General features: G+C 45.5%; 1 protein-coding gene across 1 annotated transcript in view; it reads left to right on the top strand.

Annotated features, from left to right (window-relative positions):
- Positions 1 to 19,716, top strand: part of PI4K2A (phosphatidylinositol 4-kinase type 2 alpha) — a 243,754-nt gene that overhangs the window by 39,812 nt on the left and 184,226 nt on the right. The gene's annotated exons all lie outside the window — the stretch shown is intronic.

Here is a 19,716-nt window from a genome sequence, read left to right as displayed (position 1 = left end):
TACATGCCGGAGACCACTGCTCTACACAAACAGCCGTTAGGTCACAAGCACAGCGTGTGGACCATATATTGAGCAGTATGTAGGGTGCTGTGAGCACTCCCAAGGTACATGCCGGAGACCACTGCTCTACACAAACAGCCGTTAGGTCACAAGCACAGCGTGTGGACCATATATTGAGCAGTATGTAGGGTGCTGTGAGCACTCCCAAGGTACATGCCGGAGACCACTGCTCTACACAAACAGCCGTTAGGTCACAAGCACAGCGTGTGGACCATATATTGAGCAGTATGTAGGGTGCTGTGAGCACTCCCAAGGTACACGCCGGGTACCACTGCTCTACACAAACAGCCGTTCGGTCACAAGCACAGCGTGTGGACCATATATTGAGCAGTATGTAGGGTGCTGTGAGCACTTCCAAGGTACACGCCGAGGACCACTGCTCTACACAAACAGCCGTTAGGTCAGGGTTCCTTTCCTTGCTATTGAAGAGATTGATTCTCATTCAACCAAAGACAAATAGGAAACCTTAAAAATCGTTATTTTTGTTTGGGGAGTGTGTTGCTGATAGTTTTATTGCTACAGCAGTTCACTACCTCCCTTGTTATATACTCTCACCAGTGGCTCCGGCCTATAACTGAAGGGAGGGAAAAGAACAGCTGTTATTGCCCACAAGCAGGAACTCCACTATATCGTGGTCTAGTCCACTGGTTTTCCACATGTATATCATTCTAATTATTTGCTCTACTGGTTTGTTGTGTGTTTAAGTTTTCTTTTCCCATTCAAATACTGGCATTCAGAATTTAAAGTGTAAAAATCCAGGAGTCCAAGGTGACAGTACACGTGAGATTTGTTGAAGGTGTAATGCTTTTCTAATTGGTGTAGGATTGCGGCTTTGTAACTCATCTGTTCGTATTGAAGGCACGGGTCACATTTGTATTCCGTGCTGTAATCCTGTCTTTAGCCGCTTGTGAAACCTAAGGTTGGCCTGTAGATTTGGAAACCTCCACCCTGAAATAACTGTGTGCAGACACGGAGATCTCAGGAGCCGCTACAGCTGAGTAAGACTGAACTAATCTGTGCAAATGTGCAGAGTACGCAAATAATTGATTGTTTTGAAAAGCAAACCAACTATTTTGCTGATTTGCTTGCATGTAAATGATGTATAACCTTGTGTTTGTGAAACTGCCACATCTGTGCAGACTAATGTTGATTTGTGGCCCAGCTTCTTCTTGCGCGTGGAACAGTCACAGGGATGGTGGTAAAATGTAGACTGTCTTTGTGGTGGGCAGAAATAGACGCATCAGCCAATAACCTCTCCTTCACATCAACAGCGATTTGTTATTATTACTCTTGAACCTTGTCTTAGAAATCTACCCAAAAGAACACGGGCCACTTTCTTCAGAAGGATTCGTTTGTGTTATTTTGTAATAATAGCACTTTGATTTCTGTGTAACACATAATATCACAGTTTTGCCCACAATTTGCCCTCTCGAAAAGGTGTAAATGGCAAGTGTATCGACAACCCTGTGTCATAGTACACAGTTGACCAGCCTCAGAAGGATGGAAGACTGCGTTGATCTTGCTGGGGTTCCAACTTGTGACCTACTAGCAGTGACTGTGTAAGTCATCTTGCCTCAATTGTACATAGATCAACGTATGTAAATGTGGCTTTTGTACCACAATTCTATGCAGGAAGCTGCTGGATTTCCAGACTGCCAGACTCTTCACGGGACACTCCAACCCAGAGGGTAGCTCGATTTAATTATCCTGATGTAGCCCGAGGTTCTTGGGTGTATTGAGAAGAAGAAAGCATCACATGTGAATAGTATAAAGAATTAACGGTACAGGATATCCTTGTTTGGTAGGCGGAAGGAGGAACTTATGTTTTAGCATCTGACTTTAATAAAAAAAAATGTATAAGTATGTCATGGGAAAGCACACACGCTTCTTTATTTAAAGTGACTAAATTGACTCATTCAACATTGACAGAGGCATTAGATCGGAGATGCAAAATTCTGAGCTATTGGCTTCGCCAATATTTAAAGTACTACCATTCAGCTGCTACATTCAAATTTGAGATATGGTTCTCAACAGCTGCCTGGTTGGGATACCATGCTTTAGCTGAGTTTTAACTTCTGTCTAGGGGTGTGCAAAATTTGCAGGATTTGCTTCTAGCCTATCTATTCATGATTACGCAAAATTATGCGTAATTATGCCACACGCCAATCTGTCATGTCCCGCTATATTTTGGTGTGAAATGCATCCCCTTCAATTTTTGGCACGAGGATGCTTATAAGCAAGAGCGCAGCGAACATTAGAGACTCGTGTTCTGTTGTTCCTGTGCTTTCACTTAAAATTTTCATTGCAAATTGCATCATTCACTCAAACTTTCTACTGTGAACAGTGTATAATCATGCGTAGTTGGTTATTGGTGTAATTCTAGGAATTTACATGTGTGATGTGAAGTTCCCAAAATTATTCTAATTACACCAGCATAATTTGAATTTCCCCCAGGCCTACTAACGACTTCAACCACGCATTAGCAACAGAAACATCAGAGCCTCTTAAAGTACCTTTAGTATCTACAAGCGCATTGGAGAACAAGCATTGGCATAGCCAATAGGTCTCGCCTTTGGGTACTTATACATGTTTAGCCATGCAACACTTGATGTTGTTGCACCTTGGATATTGTGTGAGGAGTTTACACGTGTCTGTAATTAACATACATTTCGTCCCCTCCCTCGTATCTCCCACTAACAATACCAAGGGGTGGCAGATATCAATTACATTTCGACCAGTATCTCTCACCAGTAAATCTGGGCCTGGTCACAATGCCTCCGCACTGGTCATAGTGCCCCTTTCACCACACCCCCCTCCAGAATGACTCTTGAGAGCCAAACATTGCATAGAGTCTAGCTGGGGTAAGATACTATTGCATAATAGTGATTATTATTTCTTAGCATTTATAAGCAATGCCTTAACAAAACCTGCATAACAAGTATTTTTATATTTTAAATACCACAGGACAATGTGCATATCTGCCATGAGGCATCATGCCATATGGGACACCTTCTGTCGCGCCTTACTTTTAACCAACAGTAGGTGCCATGTTGGGACTTATAAGACAATACTCAGAATGATAAAAAATAAAACTACAAATCCCAAGATAAAGCTGTTTTTGGTTAAAAAGCCTCAAAAGTCCTATATGACCCACAGCCACTTGGTAAGTGTATGCAGCTCCTTGCAATTACTCGCCCCAAATTCATGTGGAAAACTAGTCCCTCCTCATATAATGCTTTCTAAAATATCAGAGATGACCTTTAGTTTGTCCGTAAACAAGCCAATCGTGTGAGGCTATATTCTTTATTGTTTCAGAAAACATGCCAACGTATAAGGACAGCGTCCTGATCGATTCTTACCTGAGCAGAAACCTCTTTAGACATTTTCCACAGGATGTCTTATGCTGGCTATAAATTAAGCCAAAGCAGATTTGGTGACTCGTGGACTTGAGAGGAGAGAAAATGTGGACTAACTATTCAACGATTAAGTGTCATCTTATTTTCCCTTGCCCTAAAGGACGGGATATGAGGGTCGGAGAAAAAAGGGTCTGGAAGAGAAATAACGAGGGGGCGATGGGGGCTTGGTAACGAGAGGTATCACATTACGGATATAACTGTGTTCTCCTATTTATGGGCGCACAGTTGACAAGAAGAGAATTAAAATGGCAGAAAAGCATAATACTAGTTCTCCTAGGAGAGAAAAATCATTATATCCAATGGGAGCTAGACAATATGTCTTGGTCCCGTCAGTTCGATAATGCTGCCCTTAGCAGGCCATGCCAGGCAGCTTTGCTGTTTGCTCCGCCCCAGTACTGTAGACATGCCTGGTCTATCTAGGTTTATTATGTAGCAACCAAACGAAACGACCTGCGGCTGTCATTACTTCTACCCTGAACCGTACAACTTCACTGCGACTATCACCGAAAGTTACCAAGGGGGTATGTTGCGCGTGTAACAGTAATCTGAAATATGTCAGATTTTAAGTGTCGGCTTGTGAAACCTAAGGCAGGCGGAAACCTTACAGCGTGTCAAAAGGGACAGTAAGACGGACACTGAAAGTATTAATCTGGTCCTATTTAGCAAACCTGGATGTCTTTAAACGTTAGTGGCACGAGAAAGAGGTGCGTGGCACAACAATTGGGACTGTTACTTTTACAATTGGCTCTGCTTAATGACTGTTTTGAAGCACACTTGTGCTTGTGGCGGCATCTGCCTTGCGGGAGCGAGCAACAGCCAATTAGCATGGGTGCCGCTGCTCGCTCCCCTAAGGTGGATGCCTCCACAAGCTCGAGTGTGTGCTTAAAAATTAGCAGAGTGACGGCTAAAGGCCCTCCTATGCAGTGCTGCGTAGGCGAGACCTAAAAATCAGTAAGCACGGCTGCACTTTTTCACAGTCATTTAAATGAAAGTATTTGGAGGGAATGAAAAAATGCAGCAAAGCTTGAAAAATAGTCCTCCCTTTTTTCAGAGGGTGTCCTGACTCATCTGGCTGGTGCTCAGCCAACTGGGGTTCGCTTTCCCTATGTGTGACTGATAGATTCACATCGCTACGGCTTTATGTGCTTGACTCGTTGTGCCTAATTTATTTCCCTCTTTGATTTTTAAACACTTGCAGCTACACCATATGATCAACTATGTTGGTGGTCAGTGCGCTCTAAATGATAAATCAAAGAAACTATTTTGTATTAAATTAATGAAGCTCCCGGTTTGTGTCTATTGGACACAATTAAAACCTATGGTAAATATATGCACTGGTGAAAAATAATGTAAATCCTGACATACGGTGCAGCTGGTGGTGTCAGTTTAGTAGATCACAAGTGAAAATAGTTGGTATAAAGGTGTTGTTTTTACCTATTATAGAGTTTAGCTTTATATGGAGTTTGTGGGTTGGAGTATTGAGCTTTTCGGTAGGTGCTAGTTGAATGGTGTTTCACAATCTCTGAGGTCTTAGTGAGAGTCCTTGGTAATATGATGAATAAGGGTAGATTCAGTCTCTGGTGAAGAGATACAAGGTAGTGTGATTCTATGTGGGTAAATATAGAGCTTGGTCCAGCAGTGCTTTCTGGAAGCTGAAGACCAACATGACTGGACATGCCAAAGTGCTTTATTGCGAGCTTACAATGAAGTGGTTGATCTGTCATTAAGAGCCGCAAAGCGGCTGTAGAGACCATTGAGGTTTTACTGTTACCTGATCTGTGATATAGTTCCATATGGTTCCTCGGATGGAGACCCAAAGTTCGCAGAGTTTCTCTTGGGTGATAATTCTTTGTGGTCAGTGATAACTGGGCTGTCTTTGTATACATCTTACCGATCTCGTGGCCAGATGACCCAGACCTCTTCTCATAGCTCTAGGTGTATCACTGTCTATGTGCCATAGTCATTCCTTGCCTTAAATGCCTAAGTGCAAGAGGTCCTCTATAGGGCTCCTCCCTGCAGTCCTCTTCACAGGTTTCTCGGCTACTAAACTCTTCAAGAGTAGTCTCACTAGGCATAGGAGCATAGCACTTTCTTTTTTAGAACTATTTTTATTTGTTTTGAGCATAATGTTTATATAATACAGAACATTAACCATGGGCAATGACACCAAGCTCAGCAGACTGTGCAAATGTCCAAGCATACAGGGAATGAAATATTGGAAAGTTAGGTCAATAAATGAAGGTGAATTAATGTGGTTATGGTCCTTGTTTGGTACCCTCTTGTTGTGAAAGCCATGGACCCCATACATTTTTGAATTTACGTTTGCAGCCCCCCATTTGTAGACCTGCCTTTCGGCCTTTGAAAACGTTCACCCCCCTCACCTATTCCTGCAGAGATAATGGCTTTGCCTGCCACCAAATCTGGCAAAGTGCGGCTTGGCTGTTAGAAAGCCCATGGTATGTTGAGCCCCTGTCTCCAACCAGCCATCAATCATCCCTAGTAAGGCAGTTTTGGGATAAGTTGGTGAAAGGTATGGGTATGGTTGTGTTCCCATATATTGCCCGGATGGGAGATGCCCATAAATTCCCACTGGTGAAAGTCTTGAGACTTGTTTCAAGCATTTTCCTGCCCATAGGTGCTTTGGTGTGGTAAGCCTCACAAACTGTTTTACATGGAGTGCTGTGTGCCAGCTAAGGATGGGAAGTAAGTGTCTGAGGAAGCCACATAGGTCTATTATGCTGGGTCTTTCTAGGGTAGTCGACTCCAGATACCCCACTGAGTCCTCTCGGTCTCCAAACAGCTAGTCCCCCATAGGTTCCATCCGGTCAGCTCAGTAGTAAAGGCGGAGGTGCGGGAATCCCAGACGCCTCATAAGTGTTGGCAGGTTGCACTCAGAAAAGGAGTACCTAGGTATTTTTCCAGCCCAGATAAAGCAGGCAACTAAGAACTAGAGATCCTGGAAGAATGCAGGCAGGACAACAAATGGTTGCTTTTGTAAGATGTATTGGACGCAGGAGAACCATCATTTTGTACAATGCCCTTCTCACTGTCAAATTGAGTGGCAGGGATTCCCAACATGCCAGGTATCTGCATGTATGATAAAGAATAGGGAGTACATTTTTATTCCAGACCATGCGGCTGCCCGTGAGACATGTATGCCCAGGTATTGGAAGATGTCATTACCGTCTTGCACTGAACATCCAGGGGTCTTTGGAAAAATAAACCAGTAAAATCCATTTTCAAGGATTTACAGCAAGTCTGGATGCATTTCTATAGACCAGGCGTATGTGCGACCGGTGTGGCAGTGTCCTGCGGCTGTTGCAGATAAAGAGACGTAATCAGCATATAATTCCACTCTGTCTTCTGTATCCCCTGGCCAATGAAAACCCTGTATCTGTGCCTCTCGTCTAAGTCACTAGGCCAAAGGCTCTCTCACTAGCGCAAATAATATTAGAAATAGAGGGTAGGCCTGTCATATGCTGCGCTGAATGAGGAAGAGTGCTTGCCATTAACTTTAACCCCTGCTTTTGGTGCATTGTAAAGGGCGGCTGCTAGAGCTGTAAATCTCAGGCCAACATTCATCTGACTAGGAACATAAAACAGAAAGGGCCAGCATATATGGCCAAAGGCTCTTTCATAATCTATCAGGAGGAGGGCCCAGGCCCGATAGTTCTTCCAGGTGCGCAAGTGCCACGTGAAGCCTACGCAGGTAATGTCTTGCGCCCTTCTTAGGCATAAAGCCTTTTTGGTCTTGGACCAATGAGTGCACAACAAGGGACAGTCGGACCCCCAACCATTTGGTCAAGATTTTAATTTAAGATTATTGCACAACAATTTGGCTTGTATTGCCCACTGATCTAAAGGTTAAGAAAGTGGGGTGTCTCGAGTGAGGAAAACATCTTGAAAAATTCCACAGGAAATTCATTATACCCGGGGTCTTACCGGAGGGTGGAGCCTTTATCGCTGCCTGTATTTCCTTTATTGTTAGTGGATTGTGAAGCAGTTCTCAATTTGCTTCCGAAATACCATAAGGTGAATATAAATTATTACAGGTATCGACTGCACTTGCAATGGGTTAGGGGTGCGCTTGCGGCAGAGATGAGCATGGTGTTCAGCGAAGACTTCAGCAATTCACTGGAACTGGTGAATGATGTGTCCCGTAGATGTAGAAACCCAGAGAATTATCCTTAGCCCTTGCTCTGTTTATGCTAGCCAATGTAGAACCTTCCCAGCCATATTGCCCTGTTTGTAACTTCTAAACTTCCAACACAACCCAAGCATGCCCAGCTTGAATCTAAGAGCGTTTATCTAAGGGCTGTATATAGCTCTTCAAGGGTTATCCAGGTTTCTTCCGAACAACTTCGGGTCAGTTTAGGTTCATGCCCAAGGATTTGTGCTTCTAATTCCGTGATCTCCCGCTCCCTGAATCTTTCTTTACCCTTTGCTAGGGAGTGGGCTTTGCCCCACATCAGATTCTTAAATGCCTACCAAAGGCTGAATGGAGAAGATAACAAGGTACATTAAAATCTGGGTTTTATTCGATCGCTTCACGAATGGAGCCTGTGAAAATGTCAATTTTTTTTTTGAGGTTCTAACAGGGCATATGGACTACACCCAGTTGTACAAAATCATCCCTTGGCTGGTAGGTGTCAAAGGCTTTACCTAGCTCAAAGATCCCAGGTGAACTAAGTCTTTGCTGGATGTGAATATTTGAAAGTTGCAATGAAGTTCTGCTCTTAATGAGTCTTGGTCTGTTCAGACTTTTTTGAATTTGCCCTCTAACCATGTTCCAGAATCACTCTGTCTTCGAACAAAGCCAGAAGATCTGAGGAGTGAGATCTATTACTTAAGCTCCACATGACTCTATTTTTTTTATTTTTTATTTAAACACAATTTTATTGTTTTTTTCACATTTAGCATTCCGTCATCAGTACAAATATTAATTGTCCCTCCCCCTTCTACTCTATGGTCCTCGAATTCCAGTAAACAGTTACAGTTCACTGATTCATGTTCTTCTCTATATCCTCACTATACACAAATGGTATGCCATTTTCCGTTCCGATCGTCTGTCATGACATTTAACATCAACAGTGCATAACACTTTTCTGAACCAATCAACTAACCCCTCCCTCCACATGACTCTAAATGTTGTTTACTATTTTTAAATAAACTTGATTTGAAATACTATAAGTAAGATTAATTGTAAATTAACCAAATTAGAAATTAATGAATATATACTTTCATGTTATATATGTTAAAGTAAATATGTAATATGAAGTAGTAGTATGAATTGCATACTTATAGAAAATAAATAAAACATGCTAAAGTCAATCAATCATAGCATTTGTAAAGCGCACTACATACCCGTGAGGGTCTCAAGGAGCTGGGGGGGGGTGCTGCTACTGTTCGAAGAGCCAGGTCTTGAGGAGTCTCCTGAAGGTTAGAAGGTCTTCGGTCTGCCGTAGGTGGATGGAGAGGGTGTTCCACGTCTTGGCGGCGAGGTGGGAGAATGATCTGCCGCTGGCGGTCACTCTTCGGATGCGGGGGCGGTGGCGAGGGCGTGGTCTGCAGAGTGAAGCTGGCAGGCGGGGGTGTAGAGGCTGAGTCGTCTGTTGAGGTACGCTGGTCCGGTGTTGTGGAGTGCCTTGTGTGCGTGGGTGAGGAGCTTGAAGGTTATCCTCTTGTTGATGGGGAGCCAGTGCAGGTCTTTCAGGTGGGGTGTGATGTGGCTGCGGTGTGGGATGTCGAGGATCAGGCGTGCGGAGGCGTTCTGGATGCATTGGGAGTCGTTTCAGGAGTTTGGCCGGGGCTCCTGGGTAGAGTGCGTTGCCGTAGTCCAGTCTGCTGCTGACAAGGGCCTGGGTGACCGTCCTTCTAGTTTCGGTGGGGATCCACTTGAAGATCCTGTGAAGCATGCGGAGGGTGTTGAAGCAGGAGGAGGAGATGCGTTGAGCGGCTTTGTCATGGAGAGTGTGGAGTCGAGGATGAGCCCTAGGTTTCGTGCGTGGTTGGTGGGTGCAGGGGGTGCTCCTAGTGCCGTCGGCCACTAGGAGTTGTCCCAGGCCGAGGGGGGGAGCCGAGGATGAGGACCTCCGTCTTGTCGGAGTTCAGCTTCATTGGGCTGTTCCTCATCCAGTCGGCGATGGCCTTCATTCCTTCGTGGAGGTTGGTTTTGGCGGTGTGGGGGTCCTTGGTGAGCGAGAGGATCAGCTGGGTGTCGTCGGCATGGGAGATGTTTAGGTCGTGCTGTCTGGCGACGTGGGCGAGTGGTGCCATGTAGACGTTGAACAACGTTGGGCTGAGAGATGAGCCGTGGGGTTCGCCGCCGATGATCTCGGTGGCTTCGGAGCGGAAGGGGGGGGTGGTAGGCGGACGCTCTGGGTTCTCCCGGAGAGGAAGGAGGTGGTCCAGTCCAGGGCCTTCTCTTGGATTCTGGCGTCGTGGACGCGTGCTCTTCGTGTGCGGTGGCAGACTGTGTCGAAAGAGGCTGACCGGTCCAGGAGGATGAGGGCCACGGTATCTCCATTGTCAAGCATGTTCCTGATGTCGTCGGTGGCGGCATTGAAGGCAGTTTCGGTGCTGTGGTTCCTGCGGAACCCTGACTGGGATTGGTCCAGGATGTTGTTCTCTTCGAGGAAGCTGGTCAGTTGTTTGTTGATGGCCTTTTCGATTACCTTTGCCGGGAACAGGAGCAGGGAGATGGGTCGGAAGTTCTTGAGGTCCTTGGGGTCCGCCTTGTTTTTTTCCAGCTTTCCAGGAAGGTTGCTGTCTCAAAGGAAATGTTGATGGTTTTCCATAGGTGGGGTGCGATGGTGCTGCTGGCTTTGTTGTAGATGTATTGTATTGTATTGTAATTGCATTTATATAGCGCTTACTACCCCATACGAGATGTCAAAGCGCTTTTTCGGCGAGTAGCACGCTACTCCGGGACCCATTGAGGATTAGTGTTGAATTACTATAGTGAAACATGCAAGTACATTTTAAGTGGTGGATAGGTTAGTCAGTTATTTGGATTTGGAATGATAGCAGAAGGATAGAGGGAGGACAAAGGTTAGTATTTATATAGCGCTTGTTGACGCACGCTATTCAGGAAGCCTACAAAGGATTAGTGGTGAATTAATATGGTGAAATACGAAGTAATTTCAGTGGTGGATGTTAGTCAGTTACTTGGAGTGAGAAGGATAGCGGAGGGATAAAAGGGGAAGAAAGATTTGCATTCATATAGCACTTGTTACCCCTGATGGGTGTTGAATCGCTTTTCTGGCGAGTAGCATGCCACTCCGGAACCCATAAAGGATGTTATTCAGTTATTTGGGTAGTATATTAGTATAGTTTTAGTATGGAATTTAAGAAGTGAACATGTTAGTCTGTTAATTTCGAATTAAAAGGAGAGTGGAGGGATAAAAGAGTGAAAGATTTTTTTTTTTTTTTTTTTTTAGGTTTCAGCAATAGGAGGAGGCTTTTGGATGAGTAAAAAGGAGTTTTGGAGGAGAGGACTCAGAGGAAAGAGTTTAGAAAGGTTTGTTTTAGGGGCTCGGTATAGGCTTTTGGATGAGTAAAAAGGAGTTTTGGAGGAGAGGACTCAGAGGAAAGAGTTTAGAAAGGTTTGTTTTAGGGGCTCGGTATAGTAAACGAGGTGTCAGATGATGCAAGGAGGGGTAGAGTAGGAGAGTCTAGAAAGGGTTATTTTGGCAATCATAGTAGTGGTATGGGGTTTGGGATAAAAGAGAGTGGATGTAGAGGATCCATTGATAGATGTATAGGATGAGAGATAGGGTAGTGCATTGAAAGGAGTAGTAGAAGAACTTTGAGATGAGTCAGAAGGTTGGGCTAGAAGATATATTGAGCGAAGTATAGGCTGAGAAATAGGGTAGTGCATTGGAAATGCTAAATTAGAAGAAAGTGATAAATATATAGATCCATAATTACATTGAAAATATATAAATACATAAAGGAGGTAAGTATATGTAGATTAAAGATATTGATAGAGGCACAGGATGAGAAATAGGGTAGTGCATTGGGTATGCCTTTTCAGGAGAAAAGTAACAGACACACAGATCCAAGTACATGGAAGGTACATAGATACACAATGGAAGTATGTACATGTAGGCCAAAGATGATTTTTATTTATTTATTTATTATTATTATTATTTCTCTCAGCAACATAATTATTTTACATGTTTATACAAAGTAATACACAAAGATAGGTACATCTCTATAGTGGAGAAAAAAAAGATTGTATACAGAGGGATATGCTGTAAATTTCTGTTTGCGTATGGTGCTTATGTGGGGACGAGCCAAATCTTGAGTAGTCTTCCGAAGATGAGGTGGTTGTCGGTGGACCTTATGTTGGGGGGGGGGGGTAAAGAGTTCCATAGTTTGGCTGCTTGAACAGAGAAGGATTTGCCACCTATGGTTTTTTTCTTGTATGATGGAATTTTGAGGCGAGATGCTCCTTTAGAGCGGAGGTTCCTTTGTTGAATGTGTTTGGTGATTTTATTCCTGATGAAGAGCGGTCCCATTCCATGTATTGCTTTGTGGATGATACAAAGCAGCTTGAACGTGGATCTTCTGGCAACCGGTAACCAATGCAGGGCTTTCAAGGCAGGGGAGATGTGGTCTCGCGGTTTGATATGCCAGAGTAGTCTCCCAGCGTTTTTATAGTAGCAAAGCTTGATCTTGCTAGTTTATCCACTTGGGCATTCATCGACAGCTTGGAGTCCGTGGTCATTCCGAGGTTTCTTACTTCCTTCGATACTTTAGGCAGTGATCCCAGTTCATCAGGCCAAGCGGCAAGCGGGTTGTAATGTTTCCAACCGCCACACGTGAGTATTTCAGTTTTTGAAGCATTCAATTTTAGATGGCTCCAGGTTATCCACTGATCTACGGCTCTGAGACAGCTGAAAATTGGTGATTTTCCAATTTCTTTGGAGCATTCCAGTTGAAGGAGTATTTGTGTGTCATCTGCATCGTTATAGTACGTGAGGTGAAATGTATTGATCAGTACAAGTAATGACTTCATGTAGATGTTGAAAAGCATGGGCGAGATGAAAGAACCTTGAAGGACCCCTGCTTTTGTGGAGTATGGTTTGGACGAGAAAGGAGGGGTATGGATGACATTAGTTCTGTTTCGAAGGTAGGACGCTGTTCAGTCTAAAGCAGTTCCCTCAATGCCGGCTTCATAGAGTCTTTGTTTCAGAGTGTCATGGTCAACCGTGTCAAAGGCAGCTGAGATGTCCAAGAGGAGTTGCGCAGCAACCCCGTTGCGGTCAACTGTATTCTTTAGGTCATCCCAGATGCAAGGAGGGCAGATTCAGTGCCTCTTCCCGGACGGAATCCTGTTTGGAAATCTGAGTGTGGGCAGGGGTCTTTCGGGGAACCGGAGAGGACTGTGTTCATGATCTTGATGGTGTCGTTGTCGTTGGTCCAGGCGCGCAGACGGTTGGTGCGGGTGGTGGTCATGGGAGTGGGGGTGTGGGCTGTTGCCGGGGTGGTGACGGCGTCGAAGGTGTCGTGGATGTCTATGATCTTGCGATAGAAGAAGGTGGCCAGTGAGTCGCACAGGTCTTGTGACGGTGGGATGTCGTTGGTGTTGGAGTTGGGGTTGCAGAGTTCCTTCACGATGCTGAAGAGCTCTTTCCTGTTGTGTGCGTTGTTGTCTAGGCGGTCTTTGAAGGCGGTCCTTTTGGCCAATCTGTTGAGTTGGTGGTGTCGGCGGGTGGCTTTCCTGTGGGCTGTGAAGCTTTCTGGTGTTCTTTCGTGGGTCCAGTTTTTTTCTAGTTTTTGGCAGGTTCGCTTGGAGGCCTGGAGGTCTTCGTTGAACCAGCTGGCTCTCTTGCTGGTGTGGGTGTTCGGGGGTTTCTTGAGCCGGGCGAGGGTGTTGGCACAGTCGTTGATGCATGGTCTGAGGCTGCGGGCTGCGGCATCTGGGTCAGTTGGGTCTGCGGGTGGGTTCTGGGCGAGGGTGGCGGTTAACTGGTCCTCAGTGAACTTGCCCCAGCTGCGGCGAGGCATCTGCTGGGTGCGGTAGTGTGTGGTGGGTTTCCGGAAGGTGAAGTGGATACAGCGGTGGTCGGTCCAGTGGAGTTTGGTGGTGCGGTTGAAGAAGACATGGTTGCTTGCTGAGAAGATGGGGTCAAGGATGTGGCCGGCGGAGTGTGTGGGTGCTGTGACGAGTTGTCAGAGTCCGAGGTTGTCGATCAGGGTGGAGGAGTTGGCGTCGTTGTTGTTCTCGAGGTGGAAGTTCAGGTCCCCGAGGAGGATGTAGTCCGTAGAGGCGAGGGCGGGTGTGCTGACGAGTTCGGTGATGGAGTCGCAGAACTGCTGTCGGGGTCTGGGGGGTCTGCAGATGAGGGTGCCTCTGAGGGTGGTGTTGGGGTCGGTGTGGATCTGAAAGTGCAGGTGTTCGGCGTTGCGGAGTATGTCGTCGGCGGGTGTCAAGATTTTGAGAGTGTTTCTGTGGACAATGGCAATTCCTCCTCCTATTCCGTTGGTGCAGTCCTTGCGGGTGATCTTGTAGCCTTCCGGGATGGCTATGGCGATGTCAGGTGCCGAGGAGGGCGTCAGCCAGGTCTCAGTCAGGAAGGCGATATCTGGGGCGTTGGTGTCGAGTCAGTCCCAGAGTTCGAAGGTGTGTTTGCGGGCGGAGCGGGTGTTGAGCAGGATACATCTGAGGAAGTTGGTTTCCATGTTGGGTGGGTTGGCGGGCTGGATGCGGGTGAAGTTGAGTGCGTGGAGAGTGCTGGAGTCGTAGCGGAGGCGGGTGTTGTGGTGTGCGCGGGGTCCAGAGTTCCTGTCGCTGAGCGTGGTCCAGGTGCGGAAGGGTGCAGACGGGCTTGCCTTAGGCGCGCCTTTGGTGCGCCTGCGGCGTGGCCGCGCAGGGTCCGGCATATATGGGGAGGTGGGAGGGAGGAGCAGCTGTGAGGCGGGAGCAGTGAATAGGCAGTGGTCAGTCAGGGGGCGGGGCCGCAGGGGACACAGTGGCGGGGGAGACGAGTGGCACAGAAGGCAAAAATGGGGCACAGGAGGGGGAAAACAGTGGCCTAGAAGGCAAAAACGGGGCACAAGGAGGGGAAAACAGTGGCACAGAAGGCAAAACAAGCATTTGCAATGCAATAGGTCTCACATTAGGAAAGTTTGAGCTATTGGTATTGTAAATGACACATTTTTTATTTGTTTTGTTTTTGAAAATAGCTAAATTAATAGCTTTGTCATTTACAATGCCAATAGTTATAACATTCGCAAATGTGACACCTATAGCATTTGTAATGCAATATGTGTTGTATTTACGTGACTTACATGTATTGATATTACAAATAACAATGGTTTTTAATTTTTTTAAATAATTAATACTTAAATAAAAGTTATTGTAATTTATAATGGCAATAGCTTAAACTTTTGTAAATAACTTTTGTGAAGATTATGTTCAGTGTATTTTATTGTGACGAAAATCTAGGAACAGAAGTGAAATATTAACATCTTTTTGTTACATTTGTAATAAAGCTTGAAACATTGAGAGAACATATTTGAACCAGGTGTTGATGAATGGTTGCACAGATTGATGCTGTGGTGGAGCTGAGTGATGTGATGGCGAACGTGTGATGCTGTTGCGTTCAGTGATGCTGTGGTAGCACATAGTGATGTTGTGGTGCCCCTGAGTGATGCTGTGGTTCTGCTGAGTGATGCTGTATGCTATTTGTATTTGTATTTGTATTTACATTTATATAGTGGGTAAATCACCGATAGGTCTCATAGCGCTTGCAGAAGATCTTGAGAAGATTGGGTAGAAGGTTGACCGGGGTCTTAAAGAGCCATGTTTTCAGATTCTTACGGAATGTTTAGTGGTTTGGATCGGTTCTGATTGGTAGTGGTAGTGAGTTCCATGTTGCTGTGCCTATTTTAGAGAAGCTTCTGTCCCCATTTCTGACCCTGCGTACTTTTGGGACTGTTAGGAGGTGTTTGTCTGAGGATCGGAGGGTTCTGGTTGGGCGATGCTCATGGAGTTTTCTTTCCAGATACTTTGGTCCTTGGCCGTTGATGGATTTGTGGACCAAGCAGCATATTTTGAATTTAATATGTTTCTTTATGGGAAGCCAGTGCAATTTCCTAAGACAAGGGGCCTATGAAGTGTGGGGCGGGAGGTCAAGGACCAGTCTTGCCGCTGTGTTTTGAAGGGTCTGGAGTTTGGTCAAGAGATTGTCATTCATGTCAGCGAGCAGTGCTTTTCCGTAGTCCAGGCGGCTTATAACTAGGCCCTGGACTAGGGGTTTGCGGGATGATATAGGGATCCATTTAAAGATCTTTCTGAGGCTACGCATTAGTCCTACACTAGTGTGCACTACTTTGTTTACATGGGATGACATGGTTAGTTTGTTGTCAATTGTAACTCCCAGATTCCTTACTGAGTTTTAGTGCAGGTGGCCACCATTCGTCTGTCCAGTATTTATGCGCATTTCCAAACAACATAATTTCGGTCTTTCCGGCATTGAGCATCAGATAGTTGTTAGTCATCCATTCTTTTATAGAGGTCATGCACTGTTGAAATCTGGATTTCGTGTCAGAAGGGTTAGGGCCTAAGGTGATTAGAAGCTGAGTGTCATCGGCGTAGGACACAGTTTCAAAGCCGTAGGCTCTGATCACCTTAGCCAGTGGAGTTAAATATAGGTTGAAAAGGGTGAGGCTAAGTATAGATCCCTGAGGGACACCTTTATCGTTGTCCACGTTAGCTGAAGAGAATGGTCCAAGTTTGACCATCGATTGCCTACCGGTTAGATGGCTCTGGATCCAAAGTAGGGCAGAGCCTTCGACACCAATCTCTGCAAGGCGCTCTACAAGAATGCTATGTGAGATGGTGCCGAAGGCTGCCGACAGATCGAGTAGGATCAGGATGGCTGATTGAATTGCGTCAATGGACAGATGGTTGTTGTCCACAACCTCAAGTAGAGCAGTCTCAGTGCTGTGGAACACTCTGAAGCCTGACTGGGAAGGATCCAGTAGCATGTTTTCTTCCAGGTTTTTAATTAACTGTTTGTTTATTAATGATTCCATGATTTTCCCAAAGAAGGGTAGGAGGGAGATCGGGCGATAGTTTAGGGGTTGTTTTGGATCGGCGTTATTCTTTCTTAATATCGGTCTGATTGTGGCCTCTTTCCATTGAGTGGGGAACATGGAATGGGCTAGTGAAAGATTCAGGGTTGCCGTTAGTTCAGTGATCAAGGCCGGGGCAATTTTAGTCAAAATTTGGGTGGACGCTGGATCTGCTGGGGACCCTGATTTGGTTTTCCTTATTGTGGCGCCTACTTCTTCCTCTGAAAATATGTGAAATTCTTTTAGGACATTATGAAGGGGAGGTTGTGCTTTGTGTGATTTGGTCGGTAGACATTTTGCCTGTGGTGGGTACAGTCGGTATGGGAAATAGTTTGTGTATGTCATTTATTTTGTCCTTAAAGTAGGTGGAAAGAACATTGACCCCGTCTTGTGATTCCATGATAGGGGGATGGCAAGATAGAGGATTTGGGAATTCTTTCACAATAGAGTACAATTCTTTATGTGAGTTCCCTACTTGGTTAATCCTGGTTCCGAGGTAGACTTTCTTTGCTGATGCTGTTTTGTTCATATAGTCTTTATGTAAGGTTTTGTACTGTTGTTTATCGGTTATGTTTTTAGTTTTTCGCCATTGTTGCTCGGCTGCTCTTGTAGCCTGTTTGACTGTTTTTAGGTTGGGTGTGAACCAGGGGGATCATTTGTTGGGGCATCTGGTTGCCTGTTTCGGAGCTATAGTGTCTAGGGCTGTGGTGATTGCCAAATCGAGGTCGGCTGCGGCCTTATTGGGGTCAGTGGATTGAGTCAATTGGGGGCGGGGGGGGGGGTAAAGTGAGTGGAAAATGAATCCAGGGTAATTTTGTTCCAAGAGTGCTCATTTTCACTTCCTTTCTTCCTTGCTATGTTTTGTTTTGTTATGCTATCCTATGCTTTAATTTGTTATGCTATGCTGTGTTTTTTATGCTATGCTATGCTTTGTTATGCTATGCTACGTTTTGCTATGCTATGCTTTGTTATGCTATGCTATGTTTTGTTGTGTTTTATTATGCTATGTTTTGTTTTGCTACGCTATGTTTTGTTATGCTGTGTTTTGTTGTGTTTTGCTATGTTTTGTTATGCTATGTGCTGTTTTGTTATGCTATGCTATGTTTTGTTATGTTATGCTATGTTTTGTTATGCTATGTTTCGTTTTTCTATCCTATGCTTTGTGTTGTTATGCTATGCTATGTGTTGTTATGCTATGCTATGTTTGGTTGTGTTTTGTTGTGGTATGTTTTGTTGTGGTATGTTTTGTTGTGGTATGTTTTGTTGTGGTATGTTTTGTTGTGGTATGTTTTGTTGTGGTATGTTTTGTTGTGGTATGTTTTGTTGTGGTATGTTTTGTTATGCTATGTTTTGTTATGCTATGTTTTGTTATGCTATGTTTTGTTATGCTATGTTTTTTTATGCTATGTTTTTTTATGCTATGTTTTGTTATGCTATGTTTTGTTATGCTATGTTTTGTTATGCTATGTTTTGTTATGCTATGTTTTGTTATGCTATGTTTTGTTATGCTATGTTTTGTTATGCTATGTTTTGTTATGCTATGTTTTGTTATGCTATGCTTTATGTTTTGTTATGCTATGCTTTATGTTATGTTATGCTATGCTTTGTTATGTTATGCTATGCTTTGTTTTGTTATGCTATGCTTTGTTTTGTTATGCTATGTTTTGTTATGCTATGCTATTTTTTGTTGTTTAGTTATGCTATGCTATGTTGTGTTTTGCTATGCTATGTTTTGTTTTGTTATGCTTTGTTTTGCTATCCTATGCTTTGATTTGTTATGCTAAGCTATGTTTTGCTATCCTATGCTTTTTTTGTTCTGCTATGCTGTGTTTTGTTATGCTATGCTATGTTTTGTTTTGTTATGCTATGCTGGTGAGGGTGAGTGAGGGTGAAGGGGGTGTGAGGGTGAAGGGGGTGTGAGTGTGAGGGTGTGTGAGGGTGAGGGTGTGTGAGGGGGTGAGGGTGTGTGAGGGGGGTTTAAGGGGATGAGGGGGGTAAGAGGGTGTGAGGGTGAAGGGGTGTGAGGGTGAGGGGGTGAGGGTGTGTGAGGGTGAGGCTGTGTAAGTGTGAGGGGGTGTGAGGGTGAGGGGGTGTGAGGGTGAAGGAGTGTGAGGGTAAGTGAGGGTGAGAGGGTTTGTGAGGGTGAGAGGGTTTGTGAGGGTGAGAGGGCTTGTGAGGGTGAGGGTTTGTGAGGGTGTGTGAGGGTGAGTGAGGGTGAGGGGGTGTGAGGGTGAGTGAGGGCGGTAGAGTGAGGGCGGTAGAGTGAGGGCGGTAGAGTGAGGGCGGTAGAGTGAGGGCGGTAGAGTGGTAGAGTGAGGGCAGTAGAGTGGTAGAGTGAGGGCAGTAGAGTGAGGGCGGTAGAGTGGTAGAGTGAGGGCGGTAGAGTGAGGGCGGTAGAGTGAGGGCGGTAGAGTGAGGGCGGTAGAGTGGTAGAGTGAGGGCGGTAGAGTGGTAGAGTGAGGGCAGTAGAGTGGTAGAGTGAGGGCGGTAGAGTGGTAGAGTGAGGGCGGTAGAGTAGTAGAGTGAGGGCGGTAGAGTGAGGGCGGTAGAGTGGTAGAGTGAGGGTGGTAGAGTGAGGGCGGTAGAGTGGTAGAGTGAGGGCAGTAGAGTGAGGGCGGTAGAGTGAGGGCGGTAGAGTGAGGGCGGTAGAGTGAGGGCGGTAGAGTGAGGGCGGTAGAGTGAGGGCGGTAGAGTGAGGGCGGTAGAGTGAGGGCAGTAGAGTGAGGGCAGTAGAGTGAGGGTAGTAGAGTGGTAGAGTGAGGGCGGTTGAGTGAGGGCGGTAGAGTGGTAGAGTGAGGTTTTTTAAATAGTAAAAAGTTATTTGGGCTAATAATACCTATAGACCCTTAACTCATGACATTATCACCTCGGGTAAATAGTGCACTCTGAATTCTGAATATACTCGCCTATTGCCACTTGTCCTATCGGGGCACAGCGCGAGCAGTTCTGGGTGGTAGGGAGGGTGCTGCGTGAGGCAGTACTGGCATGTACAACATCCACAGAAACACCATGTCCGAACTCAAACATCTGCCAGGGGTGACGTCATGAGAGCAGGGGGCGAGGATAGATTGCATCCTTGCAGGCTGGGCTCGGTTACCTCCCAGGGCAGTGCGCGAGGGGGGGGGGCACCTGTTTCCTGCCCCCCCCACTCGGC

This window comes from Lissotriton helveticus, chromosome 5_1 (genome assembly GCF_964261635.1).
Source record: "Lissotriton helveticus chromosome 5_1, aLisHel1.1, whole genome shotgun sequence".
Lineage (NCBI taxonomy): Eukaryota > Metazoa > Chordata > Amphibia > Caudata > Salamandridae > Lissotriton > Lissotriton helveticus.
The sequence above is the reverse complement of the archived record's forward strand: the minus strand, read 5'-3'. Positions and strand labels throughout refer to the sequence as shown.